The sequence below is a fragment of the Microcaecilia unicolor genome, chromosome 2 (assembly GCF_901765095.1).
Source record: "Microcaecilia unicolor chromosome 2, aMicUni1.1, whole genome shotgun sequence".
Lineage (NCBI taxonomy): Eukaryota > Metazoa > Chordata > Amphibia > Gymnophiona > Siphonopidae > Microcaecilia > Microcaecilia unicolor.
The window spans coordinates 545223814-545249527 of NC_044032.1; positions in this window are offsets into that span (position 1 = coordinate 545223814).

Below are 25714 nucleotides of genomic sequence, written 5' to 3' on the forward strand. Positions count from 1 at the left end.
TGGTGCTCTGTGCCCTTGTAGATAAAAATAACTTTTTAACAAACAGCTACTTTCTCAGTAATTTGGAGCATAGTATTTCATGGACTTCACATTCTTTTCACAGAGGGGCTGTAACCCTGTCCTGGCCTGCAAAATTTCTTCTGGATAACTTCTAGACTATAGAACATATGATATTTGACTACTTTTTCAAAGATGGGTGAATGTGGAGGAATTCTCCTTGTAAAGACTTCTTGGTGTCCTTCCTGTATGAGAGGGATAGTACGGCAGATCTGGTTCAAGGTATATGTGTAAGAAAATGTATTGCTGACTTTCTTCCAGAAGTTAATGAGACTGAGGAGGGCTTTCACTAAAGGACAATAAAGTTTTGCGTTATCACATGGTAATTGTTACCACAAAGTAACTGCGGAGCCTCTGCATTAAATATTGTTTTTTTTTTTAAAAAGCATTTGTCCATTCAGTTAATGCTTGAAAAACAGACTTAGCTTGCATTAACCCCCTAATTCAACACAAGTCATCAAAAATTGCAAGTACAAATGTGGGCATATGCTCAATTTGCATTTGCAACTTAATTGAATAACAAGCCAATTAACCCCTTGAGCTACTACTGAAAAAGGTGTGAGCAAAATCCAAAAAAATTGCAAGTCCACATAGAAATGCTGTTATAGAATTCTTGCTAGCAGCTAAATTTTGGCTCTCTTTCCTGAATGTATCCCTTGATATATTTTTTGCTCTATATGCTATTCCGTTATTGCAGGGTGCCTGGTCACTATTCTGCAAATACCAGCTCAACTTATATAATACATTTACAAGGGGGGTAAACACATGGAGATACATAGGTTGGACAAAGGCATGTCTCCCACTTATGAGACTAACTTACAGTATATAGTAAGTTACACATGACCCTGCCACAATTAGGTGCCCACACTTACATGAGCTCTATGGCTGGTACAACTGTGGGCACCTAAATGTTAGGTGTACCAATATTGGGTTATCCTAGTATTCTATAATGGAGCCTAAGTGCTCGGGTTCCTTTATGAAATAGGTTTCTACTGTGTGCACTCGGGAGTACCTAAATGGCACCACCCTGTCATAGGAGCCATCTCTGTGAATGCCAGTGGGTGCTGAGCATCAGGTAAATTATGTGTTTGGCACCCACTATGTTTTGGAACTGTTGATATCTATGTGCCCTGTTTGAACTGTTGATACCTATGTGCCCTGTTATGGAATTGCCCCTTACGCATTTGCAAAAAACAAAATACAAAAACAAAAGAAAAACAACCCAATTAGGGATCACTACATGCATGTGGGAAATCGTTTTGTGGTCAGATGACATCAAAGTGTAGTTTTTCGGTCTCAATGTAAAGTGATATTGTATGGCACATCATCCTGCTAACATTATCTTTATAGTAAAACTAGTAAAAAAGCCCCGTTTCTGATGCAAATGAAACGGGGGCTAGCAAGAATTTCTTCTGTGTGCATGTGGGAGTGTGTGTGTCCCTGCCCTCTGCCCTCTCTCCCTTCCCCTGTGCTGTCTGTCCCCTCCCCCCTCGGAGTCGAGTCCTTCAGTGTTAAGTTTCTTGCTGTGCTGTGTTTGTGTTACAGAGATAGTGAGGGCTTCTGCCCTCTCTCCCCTCCCCCCTCTGAGTCCTTCACTGTTACAGAGGGAGCGATTTGATTTCGTGCTTTGCTGTGTTTTCCTTCACTGTTTGTGTTACAGAGAGATCGAGGGCGGGGCAGACACTCATGGGGAAACCGGATATCTCTCCCCCTTCACACTTCCGGCTGGAGGCTTCATTTAGAACGTTGGTGGTGCCTTTTATATATAGAGATATGGTGATGGTAGCATTAAAATGTGCTGAGTATTGTTGCAGTTGTCCTGGTCTTGCTGCATCTAGATAAGTGGAACCAAAACTTCAGCCATCGTACTGTTGCTTTCTTCAGGACATACTGAAGAAAGCCACAGCACAATGACTGAAAAGTCGGTTCCACTTACCCAGACGTGGCATGACCTGGACAACTGCAACAATACAATGCCACCTGTGGAAACCTAAGAGAGCAAATGTGATTCTTTGTAGCAGCAGGGATGGAGGGATTGTGAAGATCAAGGGGAGAGATGAATAGTATAAAGTACAGGCAGATCTTGGAGGAAAACCTGTTACAGCTTGTTATAGACCTGAGACTGGGGAGAAGATTCACATTTCAGCAGTACAATGATCCCAAGTACATAGCAAACTCAATGGTGGAATGGCTCAACCAAAAGAAAGTGAATGTCCTTGAGTGGCTTGGTCAAAGCCCAGATCTGAATTTAATACAAAATCCCTGAGCAAAACTTGAAGACTGCAGTCCACAGACAATCTCTAGCTAACTTGAAAAGCTTGAGCTATTCCGCTAAGAAAAATGAGCATACCTTCACCAGCCTGCTGTGCTGTGTTGGTAGACATATATCCTGAATGACTCACAGCTGTTGTTTCTGCAGAAGATGCTTCCACCAAGTATTGAGTCAAGGTAAGTAAAGACTTAAGCAATCAAAATGTTTTGAAATTCTTAATTACTTTTTAAAAAATATTTCTCTATTCTTTCATATTGAAAGTGTAAAGTATACTGTATAAATAGTGAAACAAAGTCCTATTTTAGTGCATTTTGAACTGTATATTTTAGATAGTGGAATGTGAAAAATGTAAATGGGTGTGAAGATTTTGACAAGCCACTGTATTTTAAAGGCAATTTTCTAAATTGCTCTCTGAAAGGTTGCTGCACACTTGGGTAGCTCATGAAAATGTACCAGCACAATTTACCTGCATACATACATATTTTATAACAAAGGCGCAATTCCACAATACTGCAATTTTGCCAGTCCCCCTGTTCTCAGGAACACCTATACTCATTCTGAGTCCACGTGCATGCTTGCTATCCTTCATGTAAAACACTGGTTTATCCAAAGAAAAGGGTTAAACAGTTAATCCCATAGCTTTTAAAAGGATCTATCGATAAAACATCCTTGTCTTTTGGAAATGTAATCAGTCTTACATTACAGGATGTATTAAAACATTTAACTTTTTTTTTGGCAGCTGGTGAACACATAACTTGCCTGTCCATATGTTTTTAAAGCTTATACCGATAGTATCAGTCTATCAAATCAAAAAGGGAAGTCTTTAACTAAAGATTAGCGCATGTTATCTGCAGTAGGATCCATAACAATAAAATGGGTACTGTGGTAGAGAACATCCTATATAATAATTCTCACCTCCAACGTTCTAATGTGCCTGGGACCATGGCTTCCTCGGAGGTGGTCTGCTAGGCAGTTTAGAATGCACTGACGTCAGTGATGTCACTGACAGCTGATTCCAAGGCAAGGGGAGGAGCGTGTTTCCCTACTCCTCTCCCTGCCTGGGAAACAGCTGTCAGTGCCCCCCCCGGCGCATCACCAAAGCCCCTACCCCCCCTCTCGGGCACATCAACTCCCTCACCACCCGCAGCCGCCAATACTAACGCTGTCCGGCCGTTGCTGCTTCTCCTGTGGAGCAGCAGCGGCCGGTACAAAAAGAAAAAAGCCAAAAAAAGATTTTTAACCTGAAACGCGGCTCCGTAGACATCCATCTGGCATTGGCTGTCATCACTGCAGCCGCTCCTCCTCTCCCCTCCACGTCACTGCCCCTGCAGGAAGACCCCGGAGGAGCGCAGCAACGTCAGAGGGGAGAGGAGGAGTGGCTGCAGAGATGACAGCCAATGCCAGATGGCTGTCTACGGAGCCGTGTTTCAGGTTTAAAATCTTTTTTGGCTTTTTCATTTTGTACCAGCCGCTGCTGCTCAACAGGAGACACAGCAGCGGCCGGACAGCGTTAGTATTGGTGGCTGCGGGTGGCGAGGGGCTTGATGTGCCCGAGGGGGGTAGGGGCTTGGGTGATGTGCTGGGGGGAGGGTAGGGGTTTTTTAACAAACAGCTACTTTCTCAGTAATTTGGAGCATAGTATTTCATGGACTTCACATTCTTTTCACAGAGGGGCTGTAGCCCTGTCCTGGCCTGCAAAATTTCTTCTGGATAACTTCTAGACTATAGAACATATGATGCGCCGAGGGGGGAGGGGAGGGTCACTGGACATGGGTGGCTGGAGGGGGGCAGGGGGAGGGGAGGGTCGCTGGACGTGGATGGCTGCAGGGGGTCAGGGAAGAGGGAGGTGGAGAGGGGGTCCTGAGACCAGATGGGTGGCTGCAGGGGAGGGCAGGTGAGACAGAAGGGATGCTGCAGGGGGGGCAGGGGGAGAGGAGGGTCACTGGACATGGGTGGCTGCAGGGGGGCAAAGGAGAGGTGGGTCGCTGGACATGGGTAGCTGCAGGGGGAGAGGAGGGTTGCTGGACATGGGTGGCTGCAGGGGGGGCAGGGGGAGAGGAGAGTCGCTGGACATGGGTGGCTGCAGGAGGAGCAGGGGAGAGAGGAGGGCCGCTGCACATGCGTGGCTGCAGGGGCAGAGGAGGGTGGGGAGGGGGTCCTGAGACCAGATGGGTGGCTGCAGGGGGGGCAGGGGAGACAGGAAGGATGCTGCAGGGGGGGATTACCTTGCTAGCGCCCGTTTCATTGCCTACCGAAACGGGCCTTTTATACTAGTGTGCTAATATTTAGTAAAAGACATCCTAAATGTCCCTATAATTTTCATCTAAAATGGGGAAGAGTGAAAGCAGACCAAAAAAAAAAATCCAGACAGGTCACTGAAATTTAGACACCAAGTTGATTTGCACCAAGCGTGAAGTCTGTAATGCTGGCTGGTATATATACTTGTGTCTAACTGTTGGCAGTTAGGTGCATAAGGTGTCCTTTTACTAAGGTGCAATGAAAAATGACCTGTGCTGGTGTAGGCGCATGTTTTGGACGTGCGCAGATCCATTTTTCAGCACACCTATTAAAAATGCCTTTTTATGGGCGGATAATGGACATGCAGCAAAATAAAAATTGTCATGCGTCCATTTTGGGTCTGAGACATTACCGCCACCCATTCACTTAGCGGTAAGGTCTCATGTGTTAACTGGGTGGTAATCGTCAATGTGCATAGAATGTCGATTACCACCTGGCTAGCACCACACGCTGGAAAATAAAATATATTTTACGGCATGCGTAGTGGACACACATAAAAAATGAAATTACTGCCAGGGCTACGCGGTAGCCGGCCAGTAGTTCAAAATTGTCGCTCGTTGGATGTGCATAGGCACCTACATGGCTTAGTAAAAGGGCCCCTGAATGTTTGTATTCTCTGCTGGGTTATAGATCAAGTTCAGGAATTGAAAAGAAGAGGAAATAGGGGGAAAAATTACTTCAGAAAGAACAGTGTTGGATTTATAGACTTCGATCTATAATTCCTAAAGGTCACAGAATGGAAAGCATTGTTGTGAACTTTTCATGTATGTGCCTTTAAATATTTTAAAAGACCTGATTGGTTTAAGGATACTTGGCTTTTTTAAAACAATTGTGAGCAGTGAGCACCATCTTTGTTGTTTTCAGTGGTTGAATGATCTTAGTAAGGACGGCTGGCATCGAGAAAGGTATTGCACTGCTAGAATTTCAAAGAGTTTGTTATAGACCACAAGTTTTTAGGAACTGAGTCTATCACTTCTATTGTAGGACTTTTTTGGTGAAGGTATAAGTGAAGCTCTTGAGAAAGCCAGTGTGAAAAAGTAGTGCCCTGTTGAACAGATTAATAAACCTACAAGCCTACTAAGTTACTAGTTTTCAGCCCTGACTTGTTGCAATTAAAACATTGTAAAGATAATAATAAAAATAGCTTAATGAAAGTAATAACATTGCAAGATTAATAAAAGGATAAAGAGGAGGGTTTTCAGCAGTGGCGAACCAAGAGAGAATATCTTGAAATGCAATGACTGCCTGTTTTACAGTTACTTGTTGAACTCTCTCATCACAGGTCTGAAAACCAGTGGCGTTCCTAGGGGGGCGGACACCCGGGGCGGCGCCCCGCCCTCCCCGGGTGCAGCACCCCCCCGATGCAGCGCGGACCCCCCCCCGGGTGCAGCACCCCCCGGATGCAGCGCGGAACCCCCACCTCCCCCGGGTGCATGCCGCTGGGGGGAGTGCCACGGCACGCGCCTGCTCTAAGTTCGCTGACTTCACGCGTTCACTTCCTGTTCCGGGTCAGAGGGAGCTGCAGCGAACGCGTGAAGTCAGAGAACTTAGAGCGGGCGCGCATCGGGGGGGTGCTGCACCCGGGGAGGGCGGGGCGCCGCCCCGGGTGTCCGCCCCCCTAGGAACGCCACTGGTTTTTAGACCTGTGACGAGAGAGTTCAACAAGTAACTGTAAAACAGGCAGTCATTGCATTTCAAGATATTCTCTCTTGATAAAAGTAGTTGAGCATCTGAGGTCTTTTCCTCCTTCCTCTCAGTAATATAAATAGACTCCTAATGTATGTACTAGCAGAGTATTGTGATTGTCAAGTTTAACCTGCAAGTAAGAAGCCAGATCGGAAATTTTGTATTCTATAACCTGCACATGTAACTGCCTGACATGCCCCTTACCCATTCATGCCCCTCCCAGGTCTACACCCACCTTGAAGTTGCATACTCTAGAATATAACATACAAAGCTGCTAATTGGCCTTAATTGGTGCTATTATTCCTTGTTAACACTAATTATCAGTTCATTATTAAATTAAGTTGCACATACAACTGACCTTATTCTGTAACTGCGTGTACAAATTTGCATGCTACTCACCTATTACAAGAGCATATTATCTTCAATTTACTGGTAAATTACCAGAAAATTTGAACCCTCAAGATTCAATGAACTTGACGGCATTCCTGGAATCATCATTAGAAGTGGTTACTCAGAGAACCACTTTGTTGGTAACATTTGCCTTGGAGTTAGATAGAGATGCAGTACTCAGGTTGTCTTTGAGACACTTGAATTCTTTATTTCTGGGTTCAAAAGTTAGGGCTTTCCCAGACTTGTCTAGGGAAACCCAAAAAAGACGTAAATCATTTCTTGTATTGCGTCCAAGAGTTTTAGCCCTTGGAGCAAATTTTTTGTTGAAATTTCCTTGTATTTGTAGGATATTACTGCAAGCAAAACATTATCAGTTTTTTGAACCCAAACAATTGGAGGATTTTCTAAAAAGTAGAGAGGGTATAAATGTGAAAGTTTAGACCTGAATGTAACACTGTATAGCAACTTGGAGTAAACCGCCAGAGCTTGGCGCAGTCTTTGGTTTATTAGGTATGAGGATAAATCTAGCTATTGGGGTTAGAATTATATATATACTAGTAAAAAAGGCCCGTTTCTGACACAAATGAAACGGGCGCTAGCAAGGTTTTCCTCGGAGTGTGTATGTTTGGGAGAGTGTATGTGAGAGTGTCTGTTTGAGAGTCAGAGTGAAAGTGTGATTGTGTGAGAGAGAGCGTGAGTCTGGGTGTGAGTGTGTTTGTGAGAGAGTGTGTGTGTGAGAATGAGAGTGTGTGCAAGTGTGTATGTGAGACACAGTGTGAGAGTGTGTGTGTGTGGGCGAGAGAGAGAGTGTGTGTGAGACACAGATTCTCTGTTTGAGTGAGTGTATGAGACCAAGCGAGTGTGTGAGTGACTGTGTGGCACATAGAGAGTGAATGTGATACAGTGTGAGACAGAGTGTGTGAGAGTGAGAGTCAGAAAGACATTGTATATGAGAGAGAGAGTGTGAGCCGTGCCCTCCCAATCCATGGCCATCTGTCCCCTTCCCCCTCCATTCATCCTTTTCCAGCAATTCCCCTCTGTCCCTGAGCCCTGCCCTCCCAATCCATGGCCATCCATGTTTGTCTGTCACCTGCCCCCTCCATTCATCGCTATCCTGCATTTCCCCTCTCTGCCTGAGGCCTGCTCTGCAATCCATATCCATCCATGCCCATCTGTCCCCTCCATTCATCCCTATCCAGCAATTCCCCTCTCCCTGAGTCCTGCCCTTCCAATCCATGCCCATCCATGCTCCTCTGTCACCTGGCCCCTCCATTTTTCCCTATCCAGCATTTTCCCTCTCTGCCTGAGGCCTGCTCTGCAATCCATATCCATCCATGCCCATCTGTCCCCTCCATTCATCCCTATCCAGCAATTCCCCTCTCCCTGAGTCCTGCCCTTCCAATCCATGCCCATCCATGCTCATCTGTCACCTGGCCCCTCCATTTTTCCCTATCCAGCAATTTCCCTCTCTCCCTGAGTCCTGCCCTCCCAATCCATGCCCATCCATGCTCCTCTGTCCCCTGCCGCCTCCATTCATCCTTTTCCAGCAAGTCCCCTCTCGCCCTTCCATGTTCCCCCCCCCCCCCTCGCATCCATGCTACGCTCTCTCCCATGTCCCAGCCTGGCCCGCCCTCTTCTCCCCCCCCCTTCGCATCCATGCCCCCCCCCCTTCGCATCCATGCATCTTTTTTTTTTTTTTATTCTTTTTAACTTTACCTCCGTGGCGGTTCGTGCAGCGAAGCGTCAGGGAAGGAGGCGGCGCTCCCGACGTCTAGCTTTCCCTTCGCTGTGTTCCGCCTTGTTTTGAAGGCGGAACACAGCGAAGGGAAGGCTAGACGTCGGGAGCGCCGCCTCCTTCCCTGACGTTTCGCTTCCGGATTTGTTTGTTTTGTCGCGAGGGCGGGGCAGAGACGGCAGGCTGAACCCTTCAGCCTCAGCCTGGGAGTGACGTCAGATGGCTTCAAGGCTTCAAGGCTTCAGGGTTTGAAGCTTCCGGCTTCAAGTTTCCGGCTTCACAGAACGTTGGCTTCAGAACGTTCACGGTGCGTTTTATTATATTAGATATATATTTCTTATTTCTTGGATCAGATTACTTTGATTTTGTGGTCGATATTTCTGAATTTATTTTCATATATTTCTTTTTTTTTTTCCATTTAATTCATGATGAAGATTTGCATATATGGTGTATTACTATTCAAGATTGAATATTATGTATTATAAAATCCTATAAATAAAAAAATAATAATAAAAAAAATTTGCTTGCTACTCACAAATTTGGGCACACAACTTTCTAGAATTGAGGGGATAGGGGAGATATTCAGTCATAATTTTAATTTAGGCCTCTCTAAAACTAAATGGATAGTGTTGGAACAATGATCATATTATTCCTATATGGAAAGTGATGCTGAATATATGGCTTTAGTTAAAAGCCATGGCTGGCATTTAATTTAAATAACAAAAAGAAGCACCAGAAACCTTTAAAATTGGGACACAATTTCTTTAATCATCAATTCTTCCCTTAATACCTGACACGGGCCGTGTTTCAGCACCAAGCGCCTGCATCAGGGGTCTACATTAGACATAAAAGAACATTACAAAACAAACATATAAACAATAAAAAATGTTTAAAAACATAAAAACAAAGGTATGTTCATCATGAAACTGTTAAAATTGATGGTGATAATAATAATAATAAAAACATGCATATTGGAATAAGTGAAATATGTAAGACATACAATATTAACATAATTAAAAGTGTAATGTTCTTTTATGTCTAATGTAGACCCCTAATGCAGGTGCTTGGTGCTGAAACACGGTCCGTGTCGGGTCATTAAGGGAAGAATTGACGATTAAAGATACTGTGTCCTGATTTTGAAGGCTACTGGTGCTTCTTTTTCTTATTTGGATTTTGCTCTGTACTTTTGCTCTCTGTGCTGCTTGTTGGCATTTAATTTAAGCAGTCACTGCATCACTCAATATGTTCTCCTTTGTACTTAATTCTTTTTTTCTCCTAATTAAAGTTTGCAGAAAAGTTGGCAGGTACATCAGGCATATTTTCACCTGATAAATAAAGTTAGTGTGTGTGTTATGAGGAGGCAGGGAACTACAAGGTCCAGAATGCACTGCAGCAGCAAGGGAATCAGAGTCAGGGGGAGGACTCTAGGCAGGAGAGTGAGAAGCCAGCAGTTGATTGGGAAATTGAACCAGGTGTGTGTTATGTTTGAGTTGAAGAAATGTTTATGTTAAAGAAGAAGAAATGTTGATGTTAAAGAAGAAATAAGCCATGAGAAGTATGTTAAATGGCCATTAATAAAACCCTTAATTATAAGAAGTCTGGTGTTGATGAATGTTTTGTGAAGGGAGAAGAGGAGGCAGAAAGCTCCCCAGTGTTTGAGACAGAATCCTGTGAGTTATGGAGAAGTCTAGAGCCCAGCAGGTGTGTGTGTGTTGGCTGGAGTCTGGAAGGGTAACCAGCTCACAGTGTGTATGTGTTTGTGTGTGTGGAGGGGTTGGGAGAGGGCGCATAAGATTGCAATTATAAGTCAAAGTTTTATATTTTATTTACTTAAAGTATGTTCATCTTTATCATATCATTTTTTACATTTCACAATGAAAGATGCACATCTTTTTCTCAATAGAGTTAAAATAGAGCAGCATGACTATAGCTGACAGATTTTAACATGTGTGACCAAGCTTTATTTTAATCAAGGTGTTGATATCATTTGAAATTCAAAGGTGCAAATTAATGCAGAAACAAATTGATTTGACTTTTCTCTGCTACATGTACTCTGTTTGTAATTGAAGTGGTGAACATAAGAAAAATTAATAATAAATGATCAAAGCCTCAGGCTTCTAAATCAGCATTCCAGTTCCAGTAGAAGAAACTGCCAGTGCTTTCCTGGCAGAGACTGTCTTACTCTCTGCAGGGACGGCACGGAGCCCAAAGAATGGCAACCATTGGCCCAGGAATTGGCACTTGAACTCTTTTCTCTAGGCTAAATGATACATGCAGATCCTTCAGGGGAAAAGTTGCCATCTACATCTCAGCACCGGAAGCATCCAGAGTCTCCCCCTCCCCCTTTGCCAGAAACCACATTCTGCACCATAGGCGGTCGGTGGTCCAACTGTTTGGGGAGGCTAAAGGGGGCGGGGTTAGGGGTGGGGCCAGGGGTGGAGCTTAAATCCATAATTGTCTGATAACACACAGAAAAAATAAATAAATAAAAATAAAATTCACGAGTACCTTTTATTAAATTTAGATATTAGATATTTATCATATGTCAAAGAATAAAGTGGTTGCTCAAAGCATATACTAACCACAATCGCTCAACTGCAAAACACTATGCACAACTTTGTGCAAAAACACACTCAGAACCTTACTGTACCATAAATATTACACAGGGCAGAACCTAATACACCAATATACCACCCATACGGAAAATGCAGACCGTCAACAAATATGAAACAAGGGATCATAATATCATGATACGTGTAGAGCCACAAAACACCCTAATTCATGTTTAATGTGGGATAAAATGCCATAAATAAGTAAATAAATATAAACTTTTAATGTTGAGCACCTGATTCTCAAAGTGGACATATTCCAAACACTATAATGAAAATAAAATGATCTTTTCTACCTTTGTTGTTTGGTGACTTTGTTTTTCTGATCATGCTGGCCCAGTATCCGATTCTGCTGCTATCTGTCCTCTTAACTCCGTTTCCAGGGCTTCCTTTCCATTTATTTCTTTACTTTCCATCTTTCTTCTTCATTTCATGTCCTACATCCATAAGTAAAAGCTGGGTCCTCCACAGACTTGACTGTCCAGTGGATCCAGCTTCTGCCTATTTTCTTCATCCATGTGCAGTTTTTCTCTCTTCCTTTTCCCTCATCTCATCTCTTTCTTCACTCTTCCCTCCCCTCCATCCATGTCCAGCATTTCTTCTCTCTCCCTTCCCTCTCCTCCATCCATGTCCAGCAACTCTCCTCTCCCCTGCCCCCCTCCAGCCATCCACACCCACCCAGCAATTCTCTTCTTTCCCCTGCCCCCCTCCAGCCATCCACACCCACCCAGTGATTCTCTCCTCTCCCCTGCCCCCCCCAGCCATCCACACCCACCCAGCAATTCTCTCCTCTCCCCTGCCCCCCTCCAGCCATCCACACCCACCCAGCAATTCTCTTCGCTCCCCTGCCCCCCTCCAGCCAACCATACCCACCCTCAACAATTCTCCTCGCTCTCCTGCCTCCATCGCAGCAGCCGCAGTGAAAGCCCATCTCTAGGCTTGTAAGCCTTCCCTTCATTTCCGTCAGTGTCCTGCCCTCGCGGAAAGAGGAAATGATGTCAGAAGAAGGCAGGGCACTGACGGGAACAAAGGGAAGGCTTACAAGTGAAATATTCAGATCCTTTTCTCAATAGAGAAACCTCAAACTTGTAAATTTCCACCAATCTCTTTTCACTCATATTTTCTCATTTACCACATAATCAGGCACTCTTTTATAATTTCAGTCAACTTAGATCAAACAACAATTCTCTCTTCCAATTCTTACACATGGAGCTCAAAGCTGCATGTCTGTCTTGGCCAAATCGCCAGTTGCTCTCTTCTCTGTGTTCCCAGGCAGAATTCTAACAGGAGGTGATCATCCAATCAGAGAGCTCTATTTGAATGCAGATTAACATACAGACACTCTAATGAGAATTTTTAGTCAAAAACACTAGATAAACCCTTTGTTTTTGGATCAAACTTCACATTTTTGATCAGAGCAGTGGTGTAGCAAGGGTGGGGCGGTGGGGGCAGTCTGCCTCGGGTGTCAGCAGGTAGGGGGGGGGTGCTCTGTCGAGAGCCAACAGCTCTCATCTCCTGCCACCACCCTGCCTTTTTTTAAAAAATCCATGCAGCGACGCAGGCAGCGCCTCTCGTCTGCCCTGCATGTGCTGTGAAGAAGAAAATCACCTCGCTTGCCTCGGGCTTTCCCTCGCTGTGTCCCGCCCTCTTGTGAGGTAACTTCATATTTCTTCGAGGGCGGGACACAGTGAGGGAAGGCCTCAGGGGTCAAAAACAATGTCCTTTGAAGTGTTCTTTGGTAGACTCTTTTCTTTTCAAAAGTGTTTGGTGCAATTTGCTGTGAAAAGAGTCTACCAAAGAATGACTTCAAAGGACATTGGTTTTGACCCCTGAGGCAGGTGCACATTGTGCCGAAACACGGCCCGTGTCGGGTCCTTTTTCATTAAAGATTGTACCAATGTTCCAGCCGTGGAGGCTCTTTTGTGCTTTCTTTTTGTTTTCATAACACCTACAGCAGGTGTTCATAAAGAATATTTGCATGCAGTTAGTTGAAAATACCAATTGAAAACTGCACAAGTTGGGATAGAGTCAGTAAATGGCGCCTAAAAAATTGGCGATGAAAAATCCCTGCTTAAATGTTTTACTATAAGCCACCCCTAAAGTTTGGCACAGTTTATAGAATAACACTTAAGCATTATGGTCACATTTAATTATAGGCATGACCATTTGCACCAATGAAAACATGGTTCAAATGCCTGTGCCTAAATTTACACGCAGAGCACCGTTATTCTGTAATTACATATGTAATTCAAAGCCACACCCCTGTTCTACTCCAAAATGCCCATGACCATGCCCTTTCTGTGCTCCATTTTTCAGGCCGCTTGTAAAGTTTGCGCCTGGATCCCGCACCTAAATTTATGTACGTAATACCCAATTAAATCTAATTAGTGCCAATAATTGCTGGCTAAAAAGTCAGTGATTGGCACTGAATGCTTGTTATTCAATTAAATTGGGAATGTGCCTAAATTTGCATGAACAGTTTTTGGTGACCTTTACAGAATCAGGGAGATTCTGGTTACCTGAAATCTAGATATGTTGGAATGATTACTCAAGATATCATTTTGGGAGCCACAAATTTCTCTCATAAAAGTGGGCGTGTTAGACTTGTCAAACATTTTGAATAGTAATATCTCCTTAAGAATAACATAAACATTCAAATAAGATGGAAGAAACAAAATCACACAGATTGTCCTAACTCTCACTTTAATTACCCCAAAATAATCATTTTTAAAAATCAGCATTGGTTATAAAATTGCAGCCAGATGAATCTTGTAAAAAAATCGCACATTAGAGTGTATTATGTGACTCATAAATAACCTGACACATTCTATCAGCTCAGTGAGCTGGGTGGGAGGTGAGAACAATTTATCAGCTTTTGCTGTGATGAAGTAATGCACTTCAAGCTGCAAAAGTCCCTGTAATTTCTTTTAATGGTTGGTCTGACATTGTTTTTAAACTGAATCTCTGACTATTGTTCAGTGAAAGGCGTATAACTCTTCCGGGCAAACAGCACCTGTGAGGTTTAGAGTTTCCTGAATGGTTATTGCAGTTTCATAGATAAACATGAAAATATGTACACACTATTATTGCCTCAATTTCTTCTTTTTAATGTAAAAGTTTAAATTTTAAACATAAACTCTGCAGTTTATTGCTGTATTGAGAAGATCGTGGGCCTATGCAATAAAACTTGGGCATAACAAAATTTAGCATAGGCTTGCAAAAAAAAAAAAAGGCACGTTAAAAAAGCTACATTAAGTGATATGAAAAAATGTTAAATCCTCATTGTAGAATATATTAGAAATAGCATGTAGTCACTATAATTGTGCATATTAATATAGTGACTACATGCTATTTCTAATATGTTCTACAATTAGGATGTAAAATCTTTTCACATCACTTAATGTAGCTTTTTTAACGTGCCTTTTTTTTGTAAGGCTATGCAAAATTTTGTTATGCCCAAGTTTTATTGCATAGGCCCACGATCTTCTCAATGCAGCAATAATCCACAGGGTTTATGTTTTAAAATTTAAACTTTTAGATTAAAAATAAGAAACTGAGGCAATGATATGCATTGGCTAATTGGCATGAGCTTGTTACTTACCTAGTTCCAGTGAAATAATATGAGCACATTAAATAATATGAATAGGTAAACTAAGTAAACTCTGTTATATTTCTCTTTTCACTCATTCTACTGGCTTCTAAGGGTCATACAAACAAGCCCACCATATGATCATTGTTTGTCAGAATGAAGGGAAGATGATCTCCAGATTTACAATACTGCAGGTGAGGAAGTCAAAGGAGAGTGGAGAGTTCCAGGAGAGCAGAAAACTGACGTCATCATGTTTATAACCACCTGCCTCCTATTTAATAAGGATCTTCAAAGAGCAATTCCAGAGGATGTGTCTATGGAGAGAGGAGAGACCCAAGGAGGAATTTGGCCTCACAGAAGGGCATCTGCATCTGATCATTCCCTTCTTTAATCCCACCTGTAGGATAGGAATCACAATCACTGCACCTCAGTCTGAAATAACCTCAGTGCTCTAAGCACTGCACTTTGAACTAAAGCAATTGGTTGACTCCAAAAGCTTTTGAGGCTCAGACTGCTTTTCAGCCTCAAGCCCCTGAAAATCTATAGTGGTCTTAGACTGCACTAACAATGTGAATGATAACAACTTATTCATTAAACATACATTTGCTTTGTGCATTTTTTCTTGTCTATAAAAGTCTGTAGCTAGGCAAGGACCACTTTTTCAAGAACTTAAGCTATGAGGGGGTATTAGAAATATGTCAATAGTTCACTAGAACAGTAGGGTCTAAAGATATATTTTTCAAAACTGGGTGGATTATGCCTTGCTTAAAAAGATGTGGGAAATAGCTGGATGAAAGTCTAGAATTGATTAATTGAAGAATGCTTAAATATAATTGCATTACTGGAGTGTTTATAACAGAGGAAAGAATATGATATACTGGTGGGATAGATGAGTAAGAGACAACTTGAAGAAAGCAATGGAAAAGCTAAAGAGGATAATGAGCCATTTTAATGTTGTCAGCCTATGGAGAGTGTTACACCAGTAACATAAATCCTTTAGAAGAACAGTTTATCTCTTCCTTGATTGCAAATTCATAGAAGGGGAAACAGGAGCAGGAATGAGTGCAGTTGGAAGAAGCATACATCCAAGGATCTCTATTATAACACCTCCCGTAGTTGAGGCAGGGAGAGGTACTGTAAAATCTTCTTTAGCCATGAACCCATTCACCAGGCAAACTTACATCTTTGTTATGGAGCAGGAATGAAAAGAGGTCTGCTCAGCAAGGAGTTGTTGCTAGCCCCATGTAAATATAATACATTATTCCCATTAATTGAAAGGTCCATGTAAATATAATACTTCATTTCTATAAATGGAGAGGTCCATTAATATACAATGACAGACACATTTGTTCATCTTTGGGTTAGAGAATTTTTATTTCTCATTTTTATTTCTATTTTTGAAATGCTATTTCTGTTTGTATTTATTGCCTTCATTATATACTTTTAATGCACATTTCTGTAATAACCTTATGGTTTTCATAAATATTTACTATGTTACTATGCAAGGAGTTTTCAACATGACATGTAAGTTGGACTTTGGACGTTTTGCACTAAATGCACAAATCCAAATAGGAAATATAGCCATTTTCAAAAGAGCAAAACATTTTTTTTAAATGACCACATGCTAGATGTTGTTTGTGCTCTGTGCATTTATTTTTCTTGGTCCATTAAAAGAAAAGAAAGTCAAAGTGCAAAACACACAAAATCAAGCCATTGGGATGTAGGAGGAGCCAGCATTCTTAGATTGGCCACACAGACATCCCAGGAGAGCAAATGGGCATCCTAGGGGGTACTGCTATGGACTTCAAATAAAAGCTCCTAGGTACATATCTCACCGTTGCAGCTTTATCTTGTCTTCTGAGCCTCAAAACCACCCCCCCCCCAACTGTACACCACTACAATAAGCCTTATGGGTGAAGGGGTCACCCATATGTGGGTACAGTAGGTGTTTGGTGAGTTTTGGAGGGCTCACAGTTTCCACCACAAGTGTAACAGTTAGAGTGAGATATAGGCCTGAGTCCTCCTCTCTACAGTACACTATACTGACCACTGCACTACTCCAGGGACCTGCTTGCTGCTCTAACAGAACTGGCTACAGCATCTGAAACTGCCATAGAGGCTGGTACTATTTTTATTCACATCTTTGGGGGTGGGAGGGGAGTCAGTGACCACTGGGATGAGTAAGGGGGGATCATCCCTGATTCCCTCCAGTGGTCATTTAGGGCACCTTTTTGTGCCTCATTTGTTCTAAAAACAGGTCTAGATCAAAACGTTGAAGTTTTAGCTCTAGATGTCTTTGTTTTGTTCTATTATGGCTATTAAATGTCCAAGTGTTAGGAGTGCTCTAAGCCCGCCCTAATCCCACCTCTGAAATGCTCCTGACATGCCCCCTTGTGATTTGGATGCACTGCAGACAAATTGCATAGATAAATGTCTGCAAAATAGGTTTTGAAAATAAGGTAAGGTATACACAAAAAGTAGCACATATGAGTTTGGCTTGTTGGGCCGACTGGATGGACCGTGCAGGTCTTTTTCTGCCGTCATCTACTATGTTACTATGTTTTGAGAAGAAATTCATCCAAATGCTGCTTTATGACACTTTTTGGAAGTTTTTCTCTTTCGAAATTGAGCCCCTATGTATGTTACTTTAATAATCAATGCATTTAAAATGTGTAATTAAATGTTTTACATGTTTTCTATGTTATTTATTTATTTATTGCATTTGTATCCCACATTTTCCCACCTATTTGCAGGCTCAATTTGGCTTACAGAGTTTTGTTATGTTAGGACCCTTGATGCAGGCACATGCTGAAACACGGCCATGTTGGGTGATATGAATAAAGCAGTTCCAATAGTGTGGCTCTTGTGACATTCCTATCTCCTTTTGGCTGTCTCCACCTTTTTTTCACAAGCAAGTTTAAGCCATACTGCATGACATCTATAATCACCATGCACATATGGCCCTTAACACACATGGTAAATGGCACTAGATGTTTCCCACAATGTAACTGTTGCCTTCAATTATTTTAATTCAGTTTGTCTTTTCAAACCTCAGTTAATAATTCAATAAATCATTCTCTTTGCAATATTAAAACACAATGGATGTAAACTGAGATGAATTGAAAAGTCATTAATCAGTAGTAGTTTGGATTTCTGCAGAATGATAAGGAAGACAGTAGCAATGGTTCATCCCAGTGGCGTAGGAAGGGGGGGCGGTGGGGCGGTCCGTCCCGGGTGCACGCGCTGGGGGGGGGTGTCGGCGCCGCTGGTTACCTGCTCTCTTTGCCCCGGAACAGGTTACTTCCTGTTCCGGGGCAGAGAAAGCAGGGAACCAACGGAGCCGACGCAGCTCCCAGAGACGACGTGCACTCGGTGGGGCGGAGCACCAGCGGTAAAGATGCACTCCGGGGGGGGGGGGGGGTTGCGTGCACCAAGGGAGGGGGTGCGCCGTGCTGTACCCGGGGGGGGGGGGGGGTGCACAGTGGCGACCCGCCCCGCTACGCCACTGGTTCATCCAAATATAATCTTTGTTTTTCTCAGAATTTTGGGGGGATTATGGAGCTTATGCAATAAAACTCACACAAAACCAATTTTAGTGTAACCCCTTTTGTGCTTGGATTAGTTTTAGATGAGTTACTTTACACTGAATGCTTGCAAAAAGTGTGGAGGAGCATTTCCAATATGACGTTCAAATGGTGAAATAAACGTTTATCAGAAAATGTTTAAAAATGCAAGACCATAATGGAAGAAAGAACTAAATAGTTTCTGATATTCGAAAATACATCCCCCCCAAACATTTAGAAAGAAGGCGAATTGCAAACGCCATAGACGTTTGGAGTCAAATGTTTCTGCCAGTTGAAAATTCACTATGCAAAATGTTCAATGAGGTACTGGTCCCTGCGACAAGAAAACATCCACATCAATGCCAGCACGTTCCCTCCACATGCAAATCATGCATATATACCTCTGGCACACAGAGAAACATTCCTCATTGTGGACAAGTCATGTCTCTTCAGAGGGAACCATATGTCAGTGTGCCACAGACAGAGCTGATCCTCCTGTGCCTGAGAAATTGTTAAACACCACCACCACCTGCCCCCATCACAATGTCACTATGAGGGCATGAAGATCTATCAGAGGCACCTTGGCAAGGTGAGTGTGAAACAGTGCCCCCCAGGATCATAGCACCACTCGGGTAAGCACCATTCATAGGCAGGGTCACATAAAGTGTTTTTTTCAGAAGAAAGAATAACAAAACGTTTTTGAATTCTGTTACCATTTTTATCTCCACAACCTCCCACGAGGGCATTTCAGGTATCTACCACCCTCTCTGTGATAAAGTACCTCCTGACATCATTCCTGGAAGAAGCACAAGGGCATGGTATGGTAAAATGAGATATGATTGGCTCACACAATTATCTCCTATATTTTACCATCATAAATTTAGATCAATCTTATGCTTTTCAAGGGATTCCTTCTTTATAGTAGGAACTCAAATTTGAAGTGAACTTTCCTCTTTTAGACATATGGGGGGTAACTCTATAAGGAGTTATATAGATTTAGGTGCTAAGTATGCATGTGCCAGTATTCTAGGCATTTACTTGTGTATGTGAACACTTACACACATAAATGATGTGGGTAAGTATTCAAGTATTCAAGACCAGCACTGAATATTCAGGTCTTGGACAGCTGCTGAGAGTTACTTGGAGGGGCATAATCAAACGGCGCCGGCCAAATCGATGGCCGGCCAACTTTGGGGCCGGCGCCATAAGCAGACGGAGCCAAACATATTTTTGAAATACGCTTGGCGCCGGCCAAATTGCTCGCCGGGTTTATAACAGGATCGCCAGGTTTATATGAGATGGCCAGCTTCGGTTTTCAGCCATAATGGAAACCGGGCCCAGCCATCTCAAACCCGGTGAAATGCAAGGCATTTGGGCATGGGAGGAGCCAGCATTTGTAGTGCACTGACACCCCTGACATGCCAGGACATCAACTGGGCACCCTAGGGGGCACTTACAAATTTTTTTTTTTAAAATAGCTTCCAGGTGCATAGCACCCTTACCTTGTGTGCTTAGCCCCCCAAATCCCACTCGCCACAACTCTACACCATTACCATAGCCCTAAGGGGTGAAGGGGGGCACCTACATGTGGGTACAATGGGTTTTGGGGGGTTTTGGAGGGCTCTACATTAACCACCACAAGTGGAACAGATGGGAGGGGGGTGGGCCTGGGTCCACCTGCCTGAAGTGCACTGCACCCACTAAAAACTGCTCCAGGGACCTGCATACTGCTGTCAAAGAGCTGGGTATGACATTTTAGGTTGGTATACAGACTGGCAAAAAAAGTTTTAGTTTTTTTTGTTTTGGGTGGGAGGGGGTTGTTGACCACTGGGGGAGTAAGGGATGGTGATTCCCACTTCCCTCTGGTGGTCATCTGCTCAGTTGGGGCACTTTTTTCTGACTTGGTCCTAAAAATAAATGGACCAAGTCTGGCCTGCGAAATGCTCATTCGAGCCAGCCTCTTTTTTCAAATTATTAGCCGAAGCCGGCCATCTTATACCCATGCCCCTGCCCTGCCCCTCGTCCCGCCTTCACTACCCTACCAACACGCCCCCTTGAAGGTTGTCCGGCACCGCGACAAAACAGCAGTTGAAGCCGGCCAAAATCAGCTTTCGATAATACCGATTTGGCCGGGATCAGGAGATCGCCGACGATCTCCCGATTTGTGTCGGAAGATCGCCGGCAATCCCTTTCAAAAATAAGCCTGTTGGGTGCCACCGATATTCTGCAATGCTACCCGCATAGCTACCCAGTTGATCAGGACAGATTTTCTGCTTTTCTAAGTTAATTGCTGAATAAAAGCGGCCCGGGTAACTCCCAGCTCTGCCTTGATTCTGCCCCTGGACTGTTCCATCACTAACCAGATAGTGTGGCAGCAGTCAGACTTGACATTTTGTGGCATTCTCTGGTTATGTGCCACTGAATATCTTGTTGGGATCTGATTAGCCCTAGTAAACCACACAGCATTTTAATCACATGATAAAAATAATACCAGCCAGCAGATCTAATATGGCTGCAGCTTAACTTACAGGCTTGCAACTCTTAGCTTCTGTTGTCATAATTTTTTTTTTTTAATAATAGGCAAGCGAAGAGGAAACATGTAGGTCTACCCTTCGGAGGCCTACAGTGTTCCCGTCATGAGCCTGATTGATTCATATGTTGAGTTTCGGGGGACTCAAGCAACACGATCCACAGCCTTACTAGTTCAAGACGAGCAAAGTGCAGGTGCAGCTGCAGTTTCTTTGGCGTCTGAAGTCACCTTGAGCCCAGATCATCAGACCTCACTGAAGCAGACAGACACATTCTCTTCTGTGAACAAGCAAACTTGGGATTCCCTACTGATGGAGTTGGTGTATCCTAAGAATGAGGAGCAGAAAGTCATATGGATCTCATTCTTGAACACTGTGGCACTTATTTTTAAATCAGATGGACATCTCAAAATGGGCAAAAAACGTCCATCTACCAAAAATGTCCAAATTGTAATTTTTCAAAAGGCAGAATTAGGATATTCTATGCTGAGGTTCATCCACATAGCAAGAGGATGTGTTGTGGGTGTATTTAGGATGGGACTATGGAGGGCCCAAATTTAGGATGTCCAACCACGATAATCGAATAAGAAGAAATGTCTAAGTTAAAAAAAGCAGTGTGTCCTGTTTCAATCACATCTCGGGTATAAAAAGGTGCCCTGACTGAGCAGCTGACCACTGGAAGGATTAAGGCATGACCTCTCCTTAATCTCCCAGTGGTTACTGTCCCCCTCCCTCACCCCTAAAAGTGATACTGGAAAGGGAAACTAGGCTCCCTGACAAATCAGGCATTGTGGGCATTCTGAACACAACCACAAGCAGGTCTGAAGGGTATCCTGGTGGCCAGTGTAGTGGACTATAAAACAGGGGGCCCAGGTTTAAATCCCCCTTCAACTCGCTCTCTCTTTATTTTTTTTACATTTAAATTGTGAGCCCTACAGAAACAGAAAGATACCTACTGTACTTAAATATTAAAGACACCTGCAATCCTAAGGACTATTGAGGTGGTGAGGTATTGCTATAATTATTGGCAATATCTAGATTTATTTAAAAGGAAAGTTATTAATATCTAGGGCAGTTTTAAAAAGTAAAATAAAGTGTAAAGTCCTGGATCAGACACTACCATTTTGGTCCATTCAGTTAAAGAATTCCCTTGATAGATAGCAGCACTTAGCTGACACTTTGGGACTTATAATCCCACCCACCCCAGGGTTGTCCACTCATTTATAGACAAACCAAACCTCATTAACTTTACTCCACAGTCATACACAGGCAGTCTTGCAGGCTGTTACTCCAACATAGTACACCTGTTCATACCCATTTCAACCAATCAGGATGACTTTTATTCTCTGCAATAATTGTGATGCTTTAGTTTCAAGGCCAATCATCTGGAGACTTAAAGCTTGTCCTATCTGTCTTCAGCTATCTACTTTAAAACAAGAGCTCTGTAAAGTAATGCAAGAATTAGATGCAATTAAAGCAACTTATAGGACTGTGCAGAATCATAACTTCTCACCACTGCCTCAAAGAATAAAGCCACATAAGAACAGATGGTTCACAGTAGGCTCAGGCAGACTTCATCATGTCACACAGAAGCATCCGCCCGCACAAGTGTTGCCACTACAAAATTCTTTTGCTCCACTACAGCACTGTGATGTTCCTGAAAATAAAACTGAAGCGGAAAAAAAAGAAAAAGCAAGGAAGGGGGAACAAAAATATGAGAAGGTACCCAAAGAGAAAACACCCTCACAAATCACTAAAACCATAACACATACTAGGAAATGTACATGGAAAGCAATGACCACAAATGCTCACAGTCTAAGCAATAAAATTCATGACCTTCAAGCCCTGATTTTGGAGGCTGACTTGGACATAGTTGCAGTCACAGAGACATGGCTCAATGGTTCCCATGAATGGGATGTAAACATACCAGGCTATAATCTTTTTAGGAAGGATAGAGAGGGACGTATAGGTGGAGGAGTAGCTCTGTATGTGAGAAATGATATCGCAGCGACTGAAATGACAGGGAACTGGGGAAAGGAAGAAGCGATATGGATCACCTTAAAAAGAGAGGATAGAACCTTGGTCCATGTGGGTGTTGTCTATAGACCCCCGACACAATTGGAAGAACTAGATAAAGATCTGATCGCTGATATTCAAAAGTTGGGGAAGAAAAGAGAGGTGCTGTTGTTGGGAGATTTTAATCTGCCAGATGTAGATTGGAAGGTTCCGTCTGCAAAATCGGAAAGAAGTAGGAAGATTGTGGATGCTTTCCAAAGTGCTCTGCTCAGACAAATGGTGAACGAACCCACGAGGGAGGGAGCCACATTGGATCTGGTGCTCACAAATGGGGATAGTGTGTCAAATGTCCGAGTGGCTGCACACCTGGGAAACAGTGACCATCAAACGGTTTGTTTTGATGTAACGGCTCATGTGGATGGCAGCCACTCTAAACTCAAAGTCCTGGATTTCAAGCGAGCTGACTTTAACAAAATGGGAGAATACCTGAGGAAGGAGCTGATGGGCTGGGAGGACATACAAGAAGTGGAAGGACAGTGGTCCAGGCTAAAAGAAGTAATAAACAGGGCCACAGACCTTTATGTAAGGAGAGTAAATAAAAGCAAGAGAAAAAGGAAACCGATATGGTTCTCAAAGCAAGTGGCTGAGAAAATAAAGATTAAAGAGTTAGCGTTCCAGAAATATAGAAAATCTCAAGAGGAGGAACACGGGGAGGAATACCGGAGGAAACTGAAAGAAGCCAAGAGAGAGGTACGTCTGGCGAAGGCGCAAGCGGAAGAACAAATGGCTAGAAATGTAAGGAGGGGAGACAAAAACTTCTTCAGGTATATTAGTGAAAGGAGAAAGACTATAAAGGGAATTGTGAGACTAAAAGATACAACAAAACGCTATGTAGAAAATGATGAAGAAAAAGCCAATTTGCTAAATAGATACTTTTGTTCTGTTTTCACTGAAGAAAACCCTGGGGAAGGACCGAGAGGGACTGGCAAAAGTACACCTGAGAATGAGGTGGATAGAGCGCCGTTCACAGAAGAGAGTGTGTATGAACAACTTGGAAACCTAAAGGTGGACAAAGCCATGGGGCCGGACGGGATCCACCCCAGAATACTGAGGGAGCTCAGAGAGGTTCTGGCGGGTCCTCTTAAAGACTTGTTTAATAAATCCTTGGAGATGGGAGAGGTTCCGAGGGATTGGAGAACGGCGGAGGTGGTCCCTCTTCACAAAAGTGGGGATAGGGAAGAAGCTGGAAACTACAGGCCGGTAAGCCTCACTTCGGTTATTGGAAAAGTAATGGAAGCCATGCTGAAGGAAAGGATAGTGAATTTCCTGGAAACCAATAAGTTGCAAGATCCGAGACAACATGGTTTCACCAAAGGGAAATCGTGCCAAACGAATCTCATTGAATTCTTTGACTGGGTGACGGGAGAATTAAATCAAGGACGTGCTATGGACGTCATCTACTTAGATTTCAGCAAGGCTTTTGACACGGTTCCCCACAGGAGGCTCTTAAATAAACTAGACGGCCTGAAGATAGGACCCGAAGTGGTGAACTGGATTAGGAACTGGTTGATGGACAGACGCCAGAGGGTGGTGGTGAATGGAGTTCGCTCGGAGGATGGAAAGGTGAGTAGTGGAGTGCCTCAGGGATCAGTGCTGGGGCCGATTCTGTTCAATGTATTTGTGAGTGACATTGCCGAAGGGTTACAAAGTAAAGTTTGCCTTTTTGCGGATGACACCAAGATTTCCAACAGAGTGGACACCCCGGAGGGAGTGGAAAACATGAAAAAAGATCTGAAGAAGCTAGAAGAATGGTCTAACGTTTGGCAATTAAAATTCAATGCGAAGAAATGCAAAGTGATGCACTTAGGGAGTAGAAATCCAAGGGAGACGTATGTGTTAGGCGGGGAGAGTCTGATAGGCACGGACGGGGAGAGGGATCTTGGGGTGATAGTATCTGAGGACCCGAAGGCGACGAAACAGTGCGACAAGGCGGTGGCCGTAGCGAGAAGATTGCTAGGCTGTATAGAGAGAGGAGTGACCAGCAGAAGAAAGGAGGTTTTAATGCCCCTGTATAAGACGTTGGTGAGGCCCCACCTGGAGTATTGTGTTCAGTTTTGGAGGCCGTATCTTGCGAAGGATGTAAAAAAAATGGAAGCGGTGCAAAGAAAAGCTACGAGAATGGTATGGGATTTACGTTCCAAGACGTATGAAGAGAGGCTTGCTGACCTGAACATGTACACCCTGGAGGAAAGGAGGAACAGGGGTGATATGATACAGACGTTCAAATATTTGAAAGGTATTAATCCGCAAACGAATCTTTTCCGGAGATGGGAAGGCGGTAGAACGAGAGGACATGAAATGAGATTGAAGGGGGGCAGACTCAGGAAAGATGTCAGGAAGTATTTTTTCACAGAGAGGGTGGTAGACGCTTGGAATGCCCTCCCGCGGGAGGTGGTGGAGATGAAAACGGTAACGGAGTTCAAACATGCGTTGGATATGCATAGAGGAATCCTGTGCAGAAGGAATGGATCCTCAGAAGCTTAGCTGAAATTGGGTGGCGGAGCAGGTGGGGGGAAGAGGGGGTGGTGGTTGGGAGGCGAGGATAGGGGAGGGCGGTCTTATACGGTCTGTACCAGAGCCGGTGATGGGAGGCGGGACTGGTGGTTGGGAGGCGGGAAATACTGCTGGGCAGACTTATATGGTCTGTGCCCTGAAAAGGACGGGTACAAATTCAAGGTAAGGTATACACATATGAGTTTGTCTTGGGCAGACTGGATGGACCATGCAGGTCTTTTTCTGCCGTCATCTACTATGTTACTATGTTACTATGTTACTATGTTCACATTCAGGTACAGTAGGTATTTCCCTGTCTCTGGAGGGATCACCATTTAAAATAACAGAGTTACGTGACGTTATGGTGGAGAGAAGTCGTGTGTGAGCTTTTCTCCGTGGCCTGACTGCTCTTATTAGA